This window comes from Varroa jacobsoni, unplaced genomic scaffold (genome assembly GCF_002532875.2).
Source record: "Varroa jacobsoni isolate VJ856 unplaced genomic scaffold, vjacob_1.0 scaffold_622, whole genome shotgun sequence".
Taxonomy (NCBI): Eukaryota; Metazoa; Arthropoda; class Arachnida; order Mesostigmata; family Varroidae; genus Varroa; species Varroa jacobsoni.
In genome coordinates this window covers 215,499-239,244 of record NW_019213524.1, presented here as the reverse complement: position 1 = coordinate 239,244, position 23,746 = coordinate 215,499, and the positions used below count along the sequence as shown (strand labels likewise).

Below are 23,746 nucleotides of genomic sequence, written 5' to 3'. Positions count from 1 at the left end.
TAGGGAACGATAGCAATAAAGAGAAATATCGAGCAAAAACACGATAGAAACATTTTAACGATTTATTTTTCATTTGAAAGGACATATTTATAATTTTAAATAGTAGTATTTTTTTCTAAATTAAATATTTTAAATTTAATAGGAGTATGTTTTGCGCAATCTAATATACTTTTTTTTATTTTTCGTCAGTAGCATTAATATAAACAATCTATTTATTATTAGGTTTAATTTTTATTATTGAAATAATTACTTTTTTGAAAATTGTTCAAACAGCGACTCACTGACTGACCATTCAGTGCCTTAGATATAACGTACACGCAAATCCATAGAGAAGGAATTAAATGAGCGACCGGGTACACACGATTTATGTGCATAGGTTCATGCACAGACATACTTATCAGACATGCACACAGCTGCGTGGAAACATTTACAAATACAATATAAATACATTTTACTATTGGGACGAGTAGCTGAATAGCATACAAACAAAAATCACATTAAATCGAGGAGGTATCGATTTGGATATTTATTAATTGGATACGTCTTGGTCGTTCATTCTCAATTGCCCGGTGTGAAATAATCTCCATGGAATTCAACCCATTGAATTCAGTGGTAATGTTTTTTAAATCATTAAAAGAATTTTCGAGCTCCATCGTATCTCTGCCTTCGTTTCTTTCGGTAATTCCAATCATAGTTCTTTATCTTCGCCAAAAATGAAAGTCATAGGGGCGTAGGTCTAATAAATACAGAGTTCAAGGTAACACGGACGCCTGTTTTTTTTTGCAAAAAAAACGCGGTACAAGCAGCGACATATGAGCCAGTGCGAAAGAGCCAACAACTTATTATAACGAAGTTCAGTTTTTTTGTGCGCAAGGTACCATGCACCTTGCTCAAATTTTGTTAGTAATATTTTTTAACGACAGTAAAACTTCTCAATAATGATAATAATGCAGAACCTTTGACCGTATAAACAGGCAATAAGAATGAATTTGGTTTCTATTCTAGCTCTTGCAGCTTCTTCGGTCCGGAGTCATTTGGTAAACGATACTCAAACGACTACACTGCTGCATTAGAGATTTACTTAATTAATTAAGATTTTTTAAGGACAGGATTTGCATTTGCGTATATGCTTCGACTCGTACCTTTCAGCACGATCGTTTACTGTGAGTCTTTTCTCCACCGAATGACTTTCAAAATAATTTGACATAGCTTGTGCAAGATGTCTATTTCGTCTTGAAACTTGCTATAGACGATTTGGCATGAATTATTTAGCACGAATAGTTTTGCTTTCATTTACGTCCCCGGCCGTACGTGTCGTGATATAGTAGACCGTTAAAAATAAAGCTTGCTTTTAAGGCCTTCTTGTCGGTTACAAAACCATCGGCACTATTTATACACTCGACGTTGATTCATATTCTAATCTCCAAGGGCCTTCTGCAGGTATTGGCACAAATGCGTAAGAGTATCAATATTTTAGTTTTATTTTCTAAAAAAAAAGACATAGCTTAGCTAAAAGTCACTTCTTCCAAAGCATTTAGAAGATTTTAAGCATGCGTACAAATTATTTGAAATTCGCTGTGCGAATAGCAGACAGCTAGGTACGAGTTGATCCTTGGCCAACGAAAAAATCTGCTGTACTTTTTTACTGCATGTCATATTATAGACTCATACCGACATCAGGGATACGAAAACGTGTTCGTTACATGGAATGAGTTCACCGCTAACAACCAACTGCAAAACTATCAGATAGTTATTGTATACTTCTAGGGCCGTTAATTTAATTACGATCAATTTGTAGTATCTAGCTTGTCTGATTTGTTCATATGACACGATCTAGGCTTCACGATTATGATTTGTAGATATCTGAGGGTGTATCGCCATAAGTCGTGAAAACATTGCCATGTGCATCATCATCAAGCGTTTGTATCCCCACATATCCGTTGACATTCGAAATATTCGACGAGGAAAAGGCAAGGGTAATTTAGCAGCTACAATAGAAGTCGGTTTGTCAAAAGTAGAAACAGCCGTAAGAAAAACTTGTCAACTATTATCGTTACTGTATTTTGCTTGGGCTTATTTAGAAAGAATGTGTATACCGATCGAAGATTGCGCTAATAGAGATGTATAACATTCCATATAAAACAAACTGCAGAAAAAATGTCACAGAATAATAATAAAAAAGAAAGCTTTATTGCTTTATATGAAGATACATAATAGCAAAAAATTCCTTGCCAATAGATAGCAATAGGCCTTCATTTATTCAAATTCCGGTCGTGATATCCATATTAGAATACACTAGAGGCAGTAGAAGCCATACCGGTTTGTGATGATGTGTAATACAGACAGGGCAATCGAGATATGTTGGGATAAACCAATTTTTGCGTCTCTTAACAAACACATCCCTGACGGAACATGTGTTTAAAAAACGTAAGTACCATTTAACCGAGTTCTTAATTTTAATTCTAGCTCAAACCAGTCACAAGTCAGCCCGTACTCGGGTTTTATTTTTTAATCCCCTTTTAATAGCGGTAATCAGCACGTCAACGTTGCCACGTCAAAACTTGTTCGACTTTTGCTCGATTACAGCCCATGCATAGTAATGAACGCAATGAATTTAAAATCTGCGTTATAAAGCGCTCGAGACGTTCTTGTCCTGGAACATGCCTACAGTTTCTGACAGCCCAGTTTACACTGCTCTGATCTGAAAAGCAGGTGCGCCATCTTACAGAACCACGCATGGCCTACTACTCGACAGAGAAGTAACCTATAGCTTCAGTAGAGGTTTTAGAATATTCAAACAAATTTCTTTAATAGCAGATGTGCTTTCCTGAAAGAAGTGTAGCAGTTTGATACTAGCTTCACTGAGTGCGGCACTGAGAACGTAGAGAGAGACTAGGGCAAATAAAATCGACATCATTCTGTTCCACTTTTCCCGAAAAGTTTCAACCTTTTTTGTGAACAATTCAAATTATCGTTCAGACGTCATCCTAATCCTAGTCGGCGAATCACCGGGATTGTCAAAAACAAAATTTTTGTACCCCTTAAATTAGTTACGGAATTTTTACAATGAGTACTTTTCGTTTTGGTACATATGCGTTTCTCTCTCCCCCATTTCCTTTAAAAACCGCTATTCTTCGCTCACATTGATTCTTTGGTTACTATTTAGCTATCATCAATTAGTCTCTTTATTTGAGAAATAACTAAAGCATCAAGCTTAAGAGATGAGCGAGCATAACCAACAAACAGTTCTCAAAAACGTGCCCTGGTTTATCCCGAAGACACTGTGCCTGAGTGATGACGTAAGAATTATAGGCGTTTTTCTCATCCATATGCTATTATTTTTCTTACCGAACCGGCAGTGCCAACCCGTTTGACATCTTCGATTCGTTTGAGATGAAATCACCTGAAACGGATAGGGACCGTGTCAGCTTGCTTATCAAGAAAACTAATAAAACATATATTCTATGTCAATATCACAGCCTCATCCGGTATCTTACATTTGAACCAAATTGTGTACCTATTCAAATACGTTTTTTCCTTACATTTCGTAAAATCGATTCTCGAGATTAACAATTTTTTTTCGTCTAGTAGGTTTGAATGTAATCGCAACAGACAACTTTCGGTCAATAGTTCTCTTATTTTTAGCGGCAATCGGAAATTTAATTAAGAACATTCGTATTACAACACCTTATCACCGAGTCGAGAGTTACAGCTACAAAGCGAGTTTCACAACTATTGCCATTCTTCAAACTACGCTTTCAAACATATACTTCTATAATAATACAGGTAATAGACGAACAATCTGCACTTATAGCCTGGAGTTGTATCTTGCCTACTATGATATAATACACTCTAAACAGTTTTTATAAAGGCATAACCTTATATCTAATAATCTGATAATAGTCTAGAGACTGCCTCGAAAATCGGCGTTGCATTTGCTCGAAATGGTACGATTCCAGCAATTCAAGGAGACCATAGTTCTGATTACCCCCGTTTATTAGGTCTGGATTAAATGCTTTAAGTGACCTTAATTTTTACAGTCCTTATTTCAGATAATGGGCAATAGGGTAAACTAAGCTCGCTCCTCAGTTATATTGGCTATGGAAAATAACATAGATTACTACTCTCTCAACTACTTCCGTATTAAACCTAACGGGCTTATTCCCTCTTTTACCTGCTTCAGCTTTTGTCTAGCTTAATCTTGCACTCTTAATTCTGTCAAGCTGCATTCTAACTGTTTGACACAGCAACAAATACTGTCTACTACGACTTCGGCACAATGATTCTATTTCCATAATTTTACTGTGTAGATACAAATACGAATTTATAATTTTACCCTTCTGAAGATGACGACAAAAATGGTCGGTAATAGACCACGTTTACGCAATTTTTTTTAAGGCTGAGCTGACCTTATTAGAAGTCCACTGTGCAAACGGTTGTACTTTTCCGTCATCTAATCTGTTATTTATCAGTTAAGCTCACGCTATCACATAAGAGCCGGATGTAACTGCTACTTTTTAGCAGATATGATGCTTACATGATACATAGAAGAGATTAAGCTATCGAAAGGACGATTCAGTTCAACTTACTAGCTCGAGGAGACCAACAGTTCTCTTCTAATACAACTTGGTCTATATTTTGAAGCTGCGCGTGGGAATGGTGTTCGTGGTACGAAGATCCCACTCATGAAAGGATACCAACTAATAGGATTTACAGATAGTGTGGAAGCAGCATCAGTATATAACGACTGGCTAGCACTTAGTAAGTACGCAATCATGAGCTGCTTTCAAGTGAATCAGCAAGCTCACTTCGTTGATATCCTGCAGGTTAATCACGAAAACCTTTGATATCGTATGACCAATATGAAAATCGATCCTACATCATGACTTGCACTTAATAATAATAGTAATGAAAAACTTAAACAACTGGCTTCCCAGTTATCAAGGTTATCCTACTGCTAAGCGGGTCTCGATGCTTGCAAAATTTTCTTTATTATTAACGTTATGTTACAGGTATAATTGTACCTACAGATTACATCAAAGTGGAAACCTACAAAGACATGAAATATTTGAAGCGTTGATCATGATTGAGAGATATGAAAACGAAAGAGAGAATCGTCTTATTGAATAAGTCCTTTTTTTTCTCTCTAAAGCTTCTCATTCACACATTTTCGAAACCAATGAAAAGTTTATTAAATAAAAATTTGTCTATCTTTTAGTTAATTTTCTTCGGTGTAGTTTGTCCCGGATCACCTCAAATAAGATATATGATTTTTCTACTAAAAGTATCTTTTTTAAGGTCACCACTTATGAGCGTTTCAAAATACAGTTAAGCCTATACTTGTTTTTGTATACAAATCTGACTACTAAACTACTGCCATTAACCTTTTACAATTATTTTTTTCGTAAGCTTACTCTTCACAAAGCACACGCTTTGCTCAGCTAAGTTTGCTATTGCTTGAAGAAAAAACCTCTTATCATGAATATAAATCCTTTTTGACACGTGCAAAGTTAAATAATTAAATTCGTGCAATTACAGAACGTATTAATTCCTGATCCCAAAGAGAAAAAATGTACTTAAACAGTATATGTTTAAGTTAGCAGTACATGTTAAACAGTACAAAATGTACTTATCATTAATCACTACGTCCCTCAGCCTAGAGATTTTCACCAAAGAAATTTATCCGCAATGGCCATTGGACTTTATTAGAGAATACACTAAAAATATTGTCTAACTATCGCGCATGTGACGCACAATGCATTATCTAGTCACGTATATGGTGTTTAGATACTGTCTAATGATGCACATCACAGTTAAATCACAATACAAGAAGATACACGATTGGATTAAGACGACAGTTCATCGTCGACATCGAACTGAGCCAGTTGGAAAAGCAACAGAAAGTCAATAGTATTAGTGAAATCTTTGAAAGAATTTTGCTGTAGTGCAATAGTAGGGGTACAAAATGAGGTCTGTAGTGACTGCTTGCTCGTGACTGAACGTGGAAAGACATACGGACGGTTCAGTAGCTTGGTGGAAGTTTGTTTTTGATTTGTATCGTTTCTTCTGTTGGTTAATTGCAGAAGCAATCGGCATGAAGATCCTATCTGACGGCGTAACCAAAAATGAATAGATGTTCTTTTAAGCATTTTGCTTCATTCAACTTCAAACGATTTCACGGCCTCCTCTGATAAGGACTGGATTAAACACCTGTGACTCGTAAAGATGTAATTCGCATGGTCAGTAAAAATAACGCATGCGTTGATGTTGTTGCTGACGGCATCGCTAACGGAAAAAAAGCAGCGCGATATTTGAAGAATTTGAGCACGAAAGTCCGTCTTCCTCTTCGCGCCTTTTTACGAGATATATATATATATATATCGTGCAAGTATACAACACCATAACATGCCTTTAGCACTGGTAGATAATAAATATTACCATTGGTCGTGTTGCTAGCTGTTGAGCTGAGAAGAAAATCTGTATTAAGGATGAAGGATGTCATGCATGTTTTTGTTGACTTTCGTGAAATTGCATTGATAATTGTAAGTCGATATGCTTGCAATAATTTTTGCCATTCAGCGTATCACACCTTAGTAATACACCGTTCCCTATGGGATATGACAAAGTCTCTCGGGTAACAAACAATTTGCGAAGCTATATATCAGTTATCATTCACACGAGAATAAGAACTGTTGCAAATCTTTTTCATCGTTTGTGTCTACATGAACTTGTAAAACTTCCTACTAGATGCGAGGTGATTCTTAGGTCCTAAAGGTCCAAGGCCAGTCTGTGGATGTAACAGGTAGCCTTGGCCCCATGCTAGTCTCATACAAAGGGTTTTTATAAGGGTCAAGTGCGGAACTTTTTCGAATACGCAGCTTACTCTATTCACTAAAATTTTATAGAATTTGTCCTTCAGCGGACAGTGGGTGACAATGCATTAAGATGTCAGGACTACGTTTATTTAAAGTTTTTTAGACTTTCTTTTTTTTTCAACGAACCTTTATCATTCAAAAATATTTTTTAGAATGTTGGGATGACGATACGTTACTGTCCACGATCTTATTTTTACAACACAACTCAAACTAGCGACAGATCGGAAACGTTTTCGGCTAGCAAGTTTCTGTAGTAAATACTGCAATGCTTATTCGTCGCAGATAATAATTTTTAAATGCACTAAACAAATAGATAAGCAGGTACTCTATAAAATTAAAAATGGACGAACAACGATAACAATAAGAGCTACTTACGTATGTCTGCAAGTCATTCGAAAACTATATTTATCAGCATAACGTAAAAACCGTCAAAAAAGCACAATATTAATATCTTAAACAAGCCAAATTACAATTTGTCATTTAAATGTATTAAAGTTCTCCCTTTCCTACCATTCCTTTTTCTATACATTTCCCTTTCCCTTTATCTCTCTCTTTTTCTCAATAACTTTCACACCTGTATCTACCGTTTTTGCTCATTGGGATTATCCTTTTGTTGAATCGACAACAACAACAGTGGTAGCATCATTCGTAAGAACAACAAGAAAAACTGCGCGGGTAGCGATGGCGGCGGGTACCAACCCACGTACTGAACGCTACCACTAAAATTACTGGTCTGCATAAGCCGCTTAGATTCACTTGTTGTTGTTTAGCAGTCATCCCACGATGAGATCACAACATAACGCATATGGGGAGAGAGACTGAACGTTCAAAAGGAGGGGCATCACCACTGCTCTGTTCTTCATCTTAAAGAAGACGAGACTAACAACAACAACAACAACAACAACAGCAGAGACGAACAATATACGATAACATTTAACAAATTCATAATGGTCACAGCTAAGATCACAACAATTACAGCGCACACGCTTACGTCACTAAACATGCTAAAGGTAGTAAGACCCGAATAACACGTCCGTTTTAGATACTACAGGCGAACATTAACGCTCGGAACAAACCATTTCCCTATTTAGCAGACAATGGACGTAGCAAATGACACTATGTATGTTTATCCTCGTATCATTTGTAACTCCGATATTATTAAAACCAACTGTTAGATGCCAAACACGTAATTCACCTGTGAACTTCGGTAATTTCAGTTCATCCACAATGTAACCGGAAGCATACAATTACTAGTCAAGAAGTTCATAAACTGCTTAATGAGCCATTAGTATGTGAGCACAGTCGAGCACCAAACAGTTTATTTATTCCAAAGCTTAAAGGAAAACCTCGCTGACTAAATTTTAATAATCCAGTGAATATCCCACAATGGTTACGATATATGTTTTGTGTACAAAGTTTCGTGAATCTGCAAATTACACTAAAATTTCAGAAATGTGATAAGCAGGAACTCAGCGTAACGATAACTTTGTTTTCTTTAAATAAAAAAAGATATATATATGAAGAGCAGGATAGGGCATCATGCAATAGGGGCTATAAAAGCCACTTGGTTTTTTCAAACAAGAAATTAAATTTGAATGTTATTAAACTTTCGGAATTTTTAAAACGTACAGGTCAGAAATCTAATGCAGTTGGCGTTGTTACGTTCCTCCAGATTTCCAAAGGTGGAGCTATATGTGTCAGCCAAATATGTTTTTTGAATTTTATTAAACTTTTATTGAACGATAAAAAAGCAAGAAGCAATTTATTCTTTCATGAGGGCTTTACCTGCTTGAATGCTACATTTTCAATGGCACAGTACGAGTAAATCAGACTTCATAGAAGGCGTTAAATTGACTTAGATGACCGCCCAAGCGCCCAATGAGAGACTATTTTTAGTGTATATATGAGGATGGCGGAATGACGCTAATTTTACAGAAAAATCGAAAACACTAAGGGGTATCAGAGCACAATTAAGCTTAACAAGTTAAAGCATAAAAGGTATTGCATTTTCGTTATTTGCAACAAAGTATTACATGTGATTGCTTTGACAACCTTATTAGCAAATTAGGCATCGTTCAGGTAAAACAGCATTGTCAACATATGCACCACGTTGCAAGTAATCACACCATGGATTAGAATTTACTATGAATTTTGACGCGAATTTGTGCTAAAATTAGGCATACCTACGGTAGTCATACAAGTTAAAGTGCGGTCAAATAGGTTTTAGAGAACGATGCATACTGTCATTGCTCCTTATAATTTTTTCATAAAAATTCAATTTGTCGATGTGTCAGTATTTTTGCCATTAAAGCCTGCTTTACGCTGCGCGGCAAAACTTTATGTGAACTTATAGTATATGAATATTTATCTTTTACCTATCTAGCTTGTTAGTAAACAATTAATTATAAAGGATCGTTTTTGCGAGTTTCACTTAACTTATCTAACATCTAGGAAAAGATTATCTGCTATATAAATCTGAAAAGTCACACACAAAACACAGTCACTTGAATTAGATGCGACTAATAAGTCGGATTAATCTAACACAGTCTTTTATGAGCCCCTGCTGTAAGTTTGGTATATATATATATATATATATATATATATATATATATACACATATATGTAGACATACATATATATATGCATAGCGATAGAGAGACGAAATCTTCGTGAGCAAACAGGAGCATGTCTTCCATAATGCGACACTGAGACATGCGTGAGAATATTCGATGCATTTCGAAGCTCATATGTCTACGTATGTGATCGAAACAGTGACAGCCTTCTCAGGCGAAACAAATGAGTTACGGAATTTAAGAACCCCGCCAAACAAAGAAAATAACTTCGTTTTAAAGAACACAAAGTAGAACATAAGTTTTAACTGTTTCTTGTGGTAGATAGGTAAAGCACATGATACGTATGCATGTATTAGTCAAAACCAGTAAATGTATTTACATTAGACGGTTATTCGTACATTGTATATGTACAAAATGAGGCATATAAATCCGGACCTTTTGTATGTGCTACAAATGTCATTCTTGATGATCGCGTTTGTTTACCATAACTAACATCCACCACAATGACAACTTCAATTCAGAACTTAAACAAAAGCGTTTTTTTTAATCTGCTGATAACTTCTTAATATCAGCGATATTAGTAGGAGTAATTTCGTTAAAGTGTCGTAGAAATACGCTATACATAGCGTAATTCTATCTTAATTAAACCTTCGGTTCATAGCAAGTTAAAAGTCCTGAAATTGCAGGAGTTTATAACAGCCAAAAACCCTACTATATTAAGATTACTTCTGTTGGTGTTATAGTGATAATATATAATTGTGTAGTGCTCATTAGTAGTTCACGTTATCAGCCATCGGGAATAGTCACTCACCTGATTTCATAAAACAAAAAGAGAGTACAACTTTGTTATCGTTTTTCCAATGGTCGTTAATACTTTTTCACAGTTTTTCATTCATCTTTTTACCGAAAGAAGAAAACAGAACGAGTTAAGCACAGGAATACATGAGTTATCATATATATGTCGACTGGCGACTATGCATCCACGTATGGCCTCAACGATTCTGTGCTCTTGCATTGCTTCTACAACAGCGCAAAAAAATAATGCGCCTATGTAGAATAACTGCATCGAGAATTATGATACTCAAACTGCGCGACCATGTTAAGAAATCTCATCTAATACCAGTTAAGTTAATAAGTTATTGTTGTTACGGTACTCAGCGCTCTGACTTGACTCTGACGAAACAATCGGATGCAAGTCATTATTCTATTACATATAATAGTTATAATAACTTTATTAATCACACAAATTGCGTAATGCCCATGTATTGTCCCAACCAAAGGCCGGAGGTTGTCCGAGCCGCGCTGATCATCATAATGTACACTAGCACACGACAGACGGGCCCGTAAAGACTAAAAACGCGACAATGATTCTATGGAGGCGTGCATCGATGATCTCATAGCGATAACAGCAGTGGCAACAGTAATGAATATGTCGATCGATTTCCTAAGGTAAGTCGGTTAGCCTTAGTTTTATGTTTGTTATATCACGGATATGACACTGACTAACTTTTAATGCCTGTCGTCGTCTAACTGAAAGCTCTATTTCTCAGCTTTTTCAATTAGTGCCATATTATATAATGAACCATTAATTCTTAGCTGCGCGTGTATGTGTGCATATATTTACATCTGAACATTTAGGTAATAATAATAATGATAATATGTAATAAAACGACAATGTCAAAAACGGCAAATGCTCTGCGACAACAGATCCGGCAAGCAAGGCGCTTCATCATAGCACTTTATGCTACTACTGCCTTTAGATTTTCAAATGGTTTCGCGAGCTCGAAAGTTACACGCCGCCTGTGCCGCTAAAAAGAACTACAAGCACCACGCTGTTCTTTCGCTTTGATCGTCTTCAGTTTTGTCAATTATTAATACCACAATTGTTTTGTCTCCCTATTTAGACCTAGTGTCATAAAACTTGATGCGCTGTGTCGATCAGCCATAAACTAAGTAATTCATTGGTGTTCAATACCACAGTAGTATAATATTTACCACTACAGGAAGGCCCCGCTACGACTCGTAGATTTATCCAGGTTCTCAAACATACCATTATCAAATAATAGCAACTATCTGATGTTTTTGAAAACCAAATAATCTTCCATTCAAGCACAATGTTACATACGCATAACAATTTTTAGCCTCATAGTATCCAATAGTATAAGGCCAAATAAGGCCTAGTATGATTTTAACATGGTTATCCGCAGCATTTGAATTAGAGGCAGTCAGTTAAGGTTTATTATAACAGGCTAACAAGGCGTGGAACATATCCAATATAGTTTGTTTGCAGGACCATATTATTAGTGTGTGGAATCGAAGGAAGTCTGTATGTGTATATATACTAATCTAGAGAATGCCCGAAACCTATATATTGTGATTTGATTCTTTTAGATGTGAGTTGGTAGAAATTTTTAATTAGATAGAAGAGGCAACCAACGCTACAAGCGAGCAACACTGTACCGAATCAGGCAAACTTTCCTTTTGTTAATAAAATATATTTACTAATCAAATGTTAGTACATAAAATGAACTAAAAAACGCAAGCTTATGTTGAAAACATAACTTTATACTTAATTTGGCTCGTATTATATTTTAGAAAAGCTATTAGTACACTTCGCCTATATTATCCTGTACTGATTGTGTGTACGACAATTAACGGATAAAATATGGTCTAGGGCTTTGTGTGAGGCTTATTGCTTATTTTTACGCCTCTACTACAAATGTTGTCGACTTAACGATGCCAAAATTGAACAAATTAGTAAATCGTGTAGATTTGGTTTAAATTAAAATAAAAAGCTGACTTCTGTTGTGTTTAGCCACCAACCTAATATCGTAAGTCGGTACAATTTCGAAACTCGTGTTCCGTAAATCAATCTACTAACTGTGGCATCGTTACTTCTAAACTTCAAGATTACTACTTTAGCTATAAGTCGTATTGCAGCGTCCACTTACATCTTTCTTATCTTGCGTTTGTCTGCTGAAGGGTGTTTGAAGGTGGTCATGTACTAAACGCATACATAATAATGACGGTAAGAGTCACTTAAGTTACGTGCATCGAGTGCGCTAACAAGAATTTGATTTTGCGCCTCATGCTTACATGTAATTAAACACTGTGTGCTCTGAATAGAGATTACAATATATATGCTTATCATAGAATTATTAATTTAATAGCTTTCTTCGGCTAAAATTAAACATTGTAGTCCTACCAATGACTCGTGGTCGAAACCTCAATCGAATAAAGTGTCGCTTGTACTAAAATAATGTTTTCTAAACAATAACTGAAGATTATAATACAATAGTTATTAATAGACTCAGCCGAAGTAGCGTTAAAACTCAGAGATCAGATTGTACTTTGACACAATACGACACTCCAAAGTGCTTGGTCGTATTGAAGCTATTTGTATTGTTTTGATTACGCTCCTAAATGTGACATACTCCCATTGATGTATCGTCCTGAGCCGTAATAGATGCACAGCTCATCCATCTCAAAAAAGCTGGCCGCTTGTTTAGGCATTATCAGGCAGTATTGCAATCAACAAGAATAGGCGATTTTGCCTACGCTATCAGGACGTAGTCGACAATATACATAATTCAGACACAGCGGGGTGAATGGACGAACGCGTCACTGCTTTTTTTCCTTTTGTCTCTTCCCGATTGTTCTTTCGTAGCCGTTGCAGGCGGTACACACTGCTTGCCCTTCCGCTTTTGACTCTGTCTCATACACTCTTCATTTGCGTCTTCTGATAGTTTTTTTAATTCTTACAACCTCGTCTTGCACCTCTCTTCAGGACCAGCGAAAGAGTTGCAACTCCTTAACTTACCTAGTCAGTTTCAATACGAAACTGACGAAAAACTGGCATCAAGGCGTTAATGATGGTGACTATTGACTACTACAAACAATACTTGACAGAATTGATCATTCCCTTTACAGGTGTAGAAACAACGACAATTATTCTTACGATCCAATAAGAACTTGATGCTTGTCTACCATGTAATTCTGTTACGAGCCACGCTAATGTTAATATTTCGAATTACCATCTTATTATTTTAGTGGGAAACCCGTCCTTTTTTAGCTATCATGTACACCGAGCTGAAATGCAGAGTACTGTTAGCAATCATTTTTAAAGCCATATAACTATAATGTAAGACTTACGTTTTTGCGACCATAGTAATTTCTCCGTTGCTGTTAGAATGAACAAGCAAAAACAAGATAAAAAAATACCATTTCTACATATCCTAAGAAGTTTTTTATATGTTGCTCCAAGCGATCTGACTAAGATCCAGCTACATGTGGTAGCCGAGCTAAGTGGTAAAGTGGTTCAGGTCAGCAGATAACAACAGCAGCGCAGATCATCAAATAAGTTTGTAGGTACTTATAGAATTGACAGCTCCGCCATAGCTGGTAGGCAAGAGCTGCCTGTTATTTAGCACCTCCAACTGCAACGACAGTCTTGCGTTGCAGAAATATATCTATTGAGATGAAACTGTAAAAATCACCATAAAAGAGTGGGGCTGCGCTAACAAAATATTTCTTTCACACTAAAAAAAAAATATATATATATATATATATAATTGACAGGGAAGGTATGGAACAGTTGTAAAATTAATCGTAGATTGATTCTTTCTTTAATCGCATACTGAAGCGGAAGGCGGAAGTGAGCATTAGAGACATAATGGAAAATGATATAAAATATAGACATCTTGATCAACTCTCCTTATTGGTGAAGATAATTAAATGAAGAATTCAGATCAGACTAAATAGCGACACATGTGGTACCAAAATTTGCTCACGGTCATCTCTTATGTGCCTATAGGGAGGTGCTATGAAAATCGATTGTAATTTTAATAATATAAATGACATATAATATCACATTATGCATTCCTTGAGAACATTAAAATAATTAGCATTGTTTTAGTTAAGTTAATTTAACACGTATTTATCATGAATGTATGCATTTTTCGTTTCTAGCGGTCTCTTGAGGATAAATGTATGTTTGACTTCCACAAACGACTACTTTGTGATCACATCTAAAAAAATAGTCTATAAGCAGCCATCTGATGCTAATATTTAAACCAAGCTTGTACGACAATGTAAAATGGATATTACGAAATTAGATTTTATGAAAAACTGCTTCGAACGCTAAACAGAGACAATCGAAAAAGATAAATGTTGATGTAACACGAAAAGTAAATGCTAATTTATGGCATATAGCATTCTTGGTCGCATTATTTTTTAAAACGCTTCATCTGAACTACAGTGCGCAATTCTTTTATGACTTCATTGTTCGTCTCCTTCATCCGTTACCGAATATCGCACCAGCACCAGCAGTAGCAGCAGAAAAAGATTATCTGCAACAAACACGCACTTGTTTTAAATCGTGCATTGTTTACACTGAGAATGCGGATCACTCTGCTGTTGTTTTCCATTTTCTGCAGACAGACAACGTCGTCCGTGATCGGTCGCCACCGTCGCCGACGTAGTTGTTGTCGCTGTTGTAATGTTTGTGCTGGTCGTTTTATTATGAATTAAACATTACGATCCTATCCCTATTTCCTACGCAAACATCGTCTTCGTTCCCTCTTCTATTCTCCCTAGCATGGAAAAGAAGCAACGCATAGTATGTTGCAGTCTCCTAAAGGGGAAAAATGAAGAAATCAGGGTATATATATATATATATATATATATATATATATATATATATAGTGCGTGGGAGAGAGGTATAACCAGACGACAATGATAACGACCACGAGAATAGTGGTAGCAGAGATGACGTCTATTGGTGCCATTGATCGTAGTGATGATTGCCACGTTGATGATAATGATGATCCAGACAACAGCAAGTAACGTTTGGGGGCTACCGGCGGCGGCACAGCGCACGCTACGGCTGCTGACTGATCGACGTTTGTAATACTACGCACTTCACCTTGTGGCTCGGTTGTTTCGGACATGTCAATGATGTGGCTTCAGCACCGTCATCTTCGTTCAGCAACTATTGGAACTGCTCTGCTGTATATAAGCAGAGCTAGAACCAGCAGCACAGAGCTGTGGTTGACTGTTGATGGTTGGTTTTAGGGCGGGTCGGCAGACAAATACGCGCAGGGGCCTGATCAGCAAAAATAACATGTGACAGATAACAACAGAAAACAACAAACGAAGTACTATATGCACGTCTACATCGATAGCAGCAGATCCCGAAGAAGTATCGGCAAGATCTTGGCCTCCACAAAATCAGCGAAAGCTGAATACGACGTTTTCGTCTGCGATAGCAAATCGCTAGCAATAGCAGGGACAACAAAGACACCTAGATAAGAGCCGCCGCTAAAAATGCGTTTTAAGCAAAGGTGCGCGCTCCATTTCGTGTTATTTTCCCCCACCATTTTCCTTCCCTCTTCCCTTCTCTCCGCTACACATTCGTTTTCCTTGCTGCTTTTTTCTTTTTCTTGTTTTTCTGTCTGTTCATTTCCCTCTACCTTCCGTCCGATTTCATCATCTTTGTGACAGTATCCTTTTCTACTACTTCTTTCCTTATATACAGATGCCATTAATATTCTGATCCTAAGACTATCCTCCTAATGCCAATAGAAAGATATTCTAGTGGTGAGAATTTAAAAATCGACTGATGAAAATGCACGCTAAACATTTCAACACATAACTAACCAAAGGAGGCAAACGATCTATAGCAACGTACCACACGGCGTAGCGACAGAACAACCAAAAAAAGCGGAAAATCGTCGTGGCGTCACTGAACGCATGTTGCCGCTTCGTGTTGAAACTACCACAAATGTAAACGCAGAAAATGCATCACGCCCTCGTCGCCGAACAAAATAACCTCTCTGGCTCAACCAAGGGTCGGGTACATATATATGAGGGGAACACAGACAGATTGACTGATACTGCCACAAGACTTTCTGTACGTTGCACAGAAATAGGGGTATGTCAACAACAGTTGACGAAAAATCGAAAAATGAAACGGCAATCGAGTTCGGGCAATGACTTTTCAGTTCGACATCAGCGACGGGACAAAAATCTACGACAGCAGCAACTACGACGATGGCCAGGGCGGACAGAATGACATTAGCCCACTTCTTGTGCATCTAGTATGTATTTCTCTGTAGATTTCGTTGCCTGTTTGATAGTAATAATAATGCCTTCCTTTGCGAAGTCGCGCTCCTGTGACACTTCATCCTTCCTGCGTTCATCTCGCCTATCTGTTTACCGCAAAAGAACTTCAAATGAAGAAAGACGTCTTAAAATTGGTGCTAGATAGAGGTACTACACACGCTGCTTCGGCACAGATCGAAGTTATGCGTCCGTGTAATGTGTCTAGTATCTAGGGAACAGTACTGATGAGGATAACACTACGGGGTCACAACGAGCTGAACCATTTGAGCCATTTGATGGATACAAGTCGACTTTTTCGAATGAAGGAATAATGAGGTAAGAACCTGTTATCTTAAAACGAGAGGTCCAGCAAACAGACAGCCAGATCAATAAAGAGAGATAACACACTTCGCATTAACTCCGCATATCTGGTGTAACTGCAGACGATTCATACAATTTTACGAATTTAGATTTTGATAACTTAAGTATGGTCACCTTTTTGCAAAAAACTGGATAATACATCACGCACTGGAAAGCGCGTGTCTTTTCCTAAGTGTTTGCCTTGACCGTATCAGGCTTACAGGAACTTAAAAATAGACCTGCTTCGTCCTCGTTCGAACAAAGGCCGATATTACTCATATACTAACTAATACTGTAAATTTTGTACAGTTACATACCTTCAAGTGCATTAACTGAATTTGCACCAAGGATTACGTAACTTTGCCAAACAATTACCATATCGTTTTATAAAAAGATCTTGAAGGTATTCCCGGTAAGCCTAACAAAATCATTCCGGCGTGACTTTCTTGTAACAATAAGTCCTCAGTACTACAGTGCAAAGGTGATCTGGGCAACTAGTTCCCACAGTGGGAAAGCAAAAAGCGCTACAAATGAATTAATTTTTAAAAATACACTAAAACATGCTATAAGCCGCTTCGACTGAAATGGCATCAAAATGTATGACTCATTGTATTTACCATAACTGGCGTTAAAGCACCCGATCAGAGATATAAGACAAAAAAGTGCCGTTAGATGTGCGCTCAGGCTCGGCGCAGAAAAGGATCTATGCCCGGATTAGTTGCTTGTTAGGCATACATGAAAGAACTTGTTTAGTTTAAATATCTGATACATAACATGGAAAAACAATCAATTTAATGAACCTGTACGTATTATTACCAAAATCTTCAATCACTTTCTTTTCCAGATAGAGAAACCTTTTAGTTCTGGATATCAACGCTGTTACCCTGCTAGACTTATGCTACGACTAACTTAGTTGTTAAGTTGACTGTACAAAAGCTACACTAAAAATAAGCCTGGTTTTATTGCTTACGGTGTGTTTAAGTTCCGGCACTAATGAAACTGCTGTCAATAAACTTGACAATGCCTTTATTCTCAGTTCTCCTATGAATAGGACAAGTCTAGATTGTTAGTTGCAGGAGTATCTTCCTCGTTTCGCATCAAAAGGCTTGACATAAATCGTATGCGTATGCTCTGAGTGGGTATTTTTATTATGAATCCATAATTGCTGCTTGCATTAGGAAACATTGTTTGCAACCGTACTATGCTAATCAAACATTTATGAGCAAATGTGTGACACACAATTAGGCATTCATTTTTATGTTGTTAATCAGCAAATTACATAAAACATTCAACAGTTCCATTGAGCTTATAACACGCCAGCCAAATCAATAATATTTCTTCCTAAGAAGTATATTCTGTACTAATTAAAGCTACTACTCATGTTCATCATAGTCCGATGGCATACTTCCCGTATAGACTCTAATGGCAACATCAATCATTATACGATAGTGGTAATTATTTGAGAAAATGGCTGGTACAATGTACAAGCCCGTTGACTGTATCCATAGGTCTTTCTTTTTCGCCTGCAATGCTGTGATGACACAAAATATCAACTGTAGTACATTGTCATTATCGTATATTAGAAACCGGTAAAGTAATAATAATAATTATTATTATGATTGTTATTATTCTTATTTTGGAGTCTTTGGTTTGAAACCTGAGAGCCGTACGCAAATCAATGCGATTTGTCAATGTGGTAATTAAAATTGTTTTTTAAAAATCTTGCCTATGGAACCTCTCAGATAAACTGTGTAGTAGTTTACCACTCTCAATATCACACGAATTTTATACAATTTATATATATTATGAATGTATCTTGCAGATTGTCCGTTCTTTCACATCTTATACTAAGCTATTTCGTAAACACAGGAAATTAAAGTAAGATTCTCATTTACTTTCTCTACCTTTATAACTTCTTCCCGCTGGGAGCAAAGAAAGTTTCCTTACACATGATCTGTCTCTCAACAAGAACTTCGTTATTTGGCGGGAATGCCGTTTGCAGTAGCCATTCTCTTTGACAATACGGCCAATATCATTACACCATGTATTTCCAGGTAACAGCTGTTGCAACGGGGCGCGAGAAGCATTAAACCAAACAGGTGCGACCTGTAAACCGTCTATACGCGCCCACAACGACACTTCTACTGGACGCGGTGTTATCAGTCCACATTCAGCAAATCACCCGGTTGTGTCAACATTAGCAAAAGTACATTGTATTGTATTGTAGGGGCAAGCAGGCACGACTATTATGAAGAATTTTATTGTAATACTTCTTTAAGCATTAGTATTACGTAAAAATTGACATGAACATAACTAATCAATAACAGTTCTTTCTACATTTGTCTAATTATTATTACTTTAACTTTCATCTTCAAAACTTATTTTTGCAACCACTGATCACCGTACATAAAACCGTGTCAGAAACTGAACTTTAGTTTGACGATAAGGTTGATGTCTATTTCAGCTGTAAATAGAATAAATATAATTTTGTAATTGAGATCGAGCGTACACAAAAGGAATATTAAACTTGTATATGCAATTTCTATCGAAATCCTGCCATCATCGGAGTAAAACTCCCTTTGCATCTGTATTGGGCTCTACAGGTTGTAGTTTAAATATCCGACCCTTGTTAGATGCCGGTAGACCTCATCTAGCATAAAGTGATCAAAATCATTTTCTAATCGATTTCATATTTGGGTCGTAATATAGGATCGGCGCCATTAATATAGTTTAGTTACCTCCTTTTTATGGTGCAATATCATCAATAGGTTATTGTTCACCGTAAATATAGACACAAAAATCGGATTCTTCGAAGACAATCAGTGTACTACCTCCATCCTGCCGTCCCAGTAGTATCACTGAGCATATAACGGCATCGTTTAAACAGCGTCATATCGTTGCGATATTTACACAAAGGTGCATTAATTTTCGTTTGAGGATCGTCGTTTGCTCACTTACGGCGAAAGCGCTTAAAACGCCACTCCTTTATCCGTCACGAATCTTGAGGGACGCGAAGGGACCTGACGCACCAACAACCAATCGAGGAATTCAATGTGAGCTTAATACATCTCTACGAGTTATTTAGCCGCTTAATCTATCACGACAACCCGTGACAGCAGCTTGGTGGGTAAGATCTTATACCAGTTTCGTATGGCAGAACAGTTCTTGAAAAACTTTTACAGAATAAAGCATATACAGTTTTGGCCATTTCGTGATTATCGTACGTGAGACAAACGAGGGTTGATTACCTCCTTGGACATTCCACTAGCTGAAACTATGGATTTCGATCGATCCGAGGCAATTAATGTGAAAGCACTACATTTGCTGTATAGGAGGAATACAATCGTCTATGGCCAAGTAAGGGTACAAAAAATTCTGACGTAGTTTCTTAACTCGAAATAGTGTAACACGTTTAATAACCAACTCTTATTGTTTTATGTATTTTGCGGAGATAACTGTACTTAATAGTACCATAACAAGCTAAAAAAATTATAATTACTTTCAAGCGGTGGACTTAGATGTCTATCATAAGATTAAACTATCTAAGGAGTTGTCAGTTTGCATTCTAATAATGCGAGACCGTCACACTAAATCTAGCTAAACTAGCACTGAATAGCTATCTAAATTAACCTTCAAAGAAGATTTTTTATAAATGGATTTATCGCATGGGATGTCGGTCGTGTTATTATTTGATAACAACAAACGTAATAATTTGAATATTTTGTTGTTTAGACTTAAATACTCCTATTGGATAATTGAAGTATTTAAGTCTAAACAAAAGAGTTTTCACACATTATTCTGCCTAAATAATGCAGCAATGTCCTTATCACAGAAATAATAGATTTCATTCTGTGAGATGAAGTGGAACAAACTAAACTGAATTCAACTTTTAATGCTGACCCGTTTTGATAAGTTAAATAAACAAGTCGATATTTCTGGTTTGCTTTCGATGACAAGGGCATTTATTGTTATTTTTCTATGTCTTTATAAAATGTACTAAGCCCACTATCTTGGATCCCCACTGTGGACTCATTCAAACCCCATCAATCACCACTCGTGTTGAAACAGAATTTAAGCACCTCAGAAATGAAATGGGGTAAATAATATAGATTCACGGTCAAAGGCAATCATTCCACTATTTTTTATGTTAACAAAAACTTGACTACTATTATCTAGAATATGAAAAAAGAAATTTCCGATCTTTTCTTTTCCTCTCTAAGCAGAATCTCTCGATATGAGCGCCATTAAGTTTACGCTACAAAACCGTCAGATGCCAAACAATCATAACCTCAATTTTTGACGACGGGTACATTTTTGTAAATACATCAGTAGGACATCGGTAACAACAACGCATATGCCTTTATATACACATGTACTAAAACAACGTAGACATATGTGCGCGTGGGTCTATTAGTTGCTTTTTTGAAGCCGTTTTGTTTCGCAATTTATGGAGTATTCTAAAAATTCGGTTTCGGTGTGAAAACGCAGTTGTACACTTTCCGAAAATGTCACGGTGGTGTACCCCTGCGCGCTTTTTATGCCGTACAGAAACTTTCGAGATGGCACATATAAACCAGCAGTAGCTTATAATAACTTTTAGCTTAGCAGTAAAATTCTTTTTGTCCTATGTCCGCTGTCATTACCGCTCAGTCCCTAGTTCCGAGTAACAGCGATCCAATAGGGCTGAGTTGTTCATTTGCTTCTTTTTAGCAGGACACTGTTCTTTTGGCTAATAGTAGTAGCTGTTGTTGCCGCCGACTCGAACGTCGATAGAGTTGAATGAATGAATCAATCAATGAAATATAATGCTGAAGTGAGCCAATGGATACAACAGTCATTGACGTTGTTGCTTGTGCTGCGCGGCCAAATTACGAGGCCACTGCCAGTGGGCGCGCTTTTCATTAAAAGTATCGACATCACTGTTTCGCGGTGCTATGTTTTTTTGAAGAACGTCAGATTCGCTCCACGGTATGGTAAAGAACACACTATAGGTGGGTATCAAAGATAGCGAGCTAGAAAGGAAACACAGAGTGCAGGTAGCAGCGTTAAAAATGGCAACGAACTACATCCGCATCAATAATTGATGTGGCAACGGCAGTAGTAAAAGCGTTTCCTGGTGTACGGCGAAATCCATACGAAGGTCAGTTTTTGAATTGACAAGGACAAATTATAAGTACTGTACCTTTTCCATTAATCTATTGTGTAGAAACCAATAGATATGCTATCTTATAATAACTGCGTAAATTTAAACGTAACTGCTAAAACGGTGCGACGTCAAACAACTACCCAACGTAGTATTCTATTAAGTATGGGGTGCATAAGAAGTTGCCGGCCAATTTCGTCTCGCCCCCATACATCCGTAAATAAACAAAGGCTAGGAGATCGTTGAATGATAAATACAGCAGCGTTTGCTTTTCGTAACAACCTACTATTGAAATGGGAAGTTGGTTACGATGACTATCTACAAGTGTCACGCAGAATACGAACGACACTTCTTGGTGGCGTGGAAAACACTGAGGCAATTGATTAAGAAATTCGACCAACATTAGAGCGCGGGAAGCAATCAATCCGCTTGACATCATGTTCCTAATCGCCGCCTAGATGCTTGGACTCCTTTCAATGTTTCTCTATGGGGCTATGTGAACGACAAAATTTATAAAACGAAAACAATTGACGACCTGAAGCACAGTATTTATGAAGTGGTTGGTGAAGTCGGCCTTAAACTAAGTAGGGCGCAAAGAAAGATCGAGTTATGCAAGCGATTTCTAAGAGGACAGTTGGCGGGCATGGTAATGCAAATTAAGCTCTCTAAGATAACCAGACGTAAGAACAGAACTCGTTTTTGTTATTCATACCGAGAACATTGGAAGTGTCCAGCAATTTCTTACGCGCCCTACAGTAGCTAGATCTTAGCAAAGTTGACTAGCTCTTAAACTGAATCAGACAGATGAAAAGAACAGTTTAATACGAAGAAATACGATGAAAAAGTAATGAAGAAATAACTAAATAAATATCGTAAATAAACCTGCGTGGGAAAAGTTTGAGAGAGGTTATGAAGAGTAGACGCCACATAGTATAGAACATTGTTTAATGATCCGGCCTCATCACGTTGATTAAAACTGAGCACAAGTCAATAAGACGTTTCTGTTTTATGCAGCTACTATAAATCATATAGTTAATACTACAACTAGTCAAAAGAGTATTAAGAGAAAACCGAAGAAGAATAAAGGAAAGCTCTCAGCATATGTTTAAAATATACAATATATTATAATGAAGGTTACGGCTGAAAAGACTATGGCGGGCTGAGCTAATATAAATCGATGAATTATTATAAAACTCATGCGAATGGTCGAATTGTTCTGCGTTTCGACTCAGCAGTTTGTCGCTAGCTCCTTTTCATTACGACTGAAAAAGAACAGTTTCTACGATTCAACACAAAAATTAAGAGTAACTAGACAGAAAACATTTCGGTATATTGTGAACAAAGGACCTCTGAAGGCATTGATCAGGAAACTATAGCCAGAGGTCGCTGCTAGTCGTTTGCTATAGAAATGACGCATAAGCAGCTGCTGTTCGCTCGACGAACCATGCGCATTCACATGGCCTATACTCTCTTGAACAGAAAACAAGTGTGTGCCTTTCAATCAAGCTATAAATTCATAGAAGAACTTTGGTGATAAAGAAGTACCCAGATCCTTTCATAATTCTACGAAAAAGTCGCACTTCTTTGATCCCTCTGACAATCTTTTTTTATACGTTGGCTGCGATAACGAATCCGGAGCAGATGACTACAGATAAGAATGGTTAAGTAGTTAATTATCGAACGCTTATCCAGGC

At 37.0% G+C, this 23,746-nt stretch overlaps 1 long non-coding RNA gene across 1 annotated transcript in view; it reads right to left on the bottom strand.

Annotated features, from left to right (window-relative positions):
* Positions 1-2,167: 2,167 nt before the first annotated feature.
* The window catches only part of LOC111262033 (uncharacterized), a 28,378-nt gene continuing 6,799 nt past the window's right edge, over positions 2,168-23,746 (bottom strand). Inside the window, exon 2 of the long non-coding RNA XR_002681336.2 lies at positions 2,168-3,403. This is a non-coding gene — a long non-coding RNA (uncharacterized LOC111262033). The remainder of the gene's footprint in view (positions 3,404-23,746) is intronic.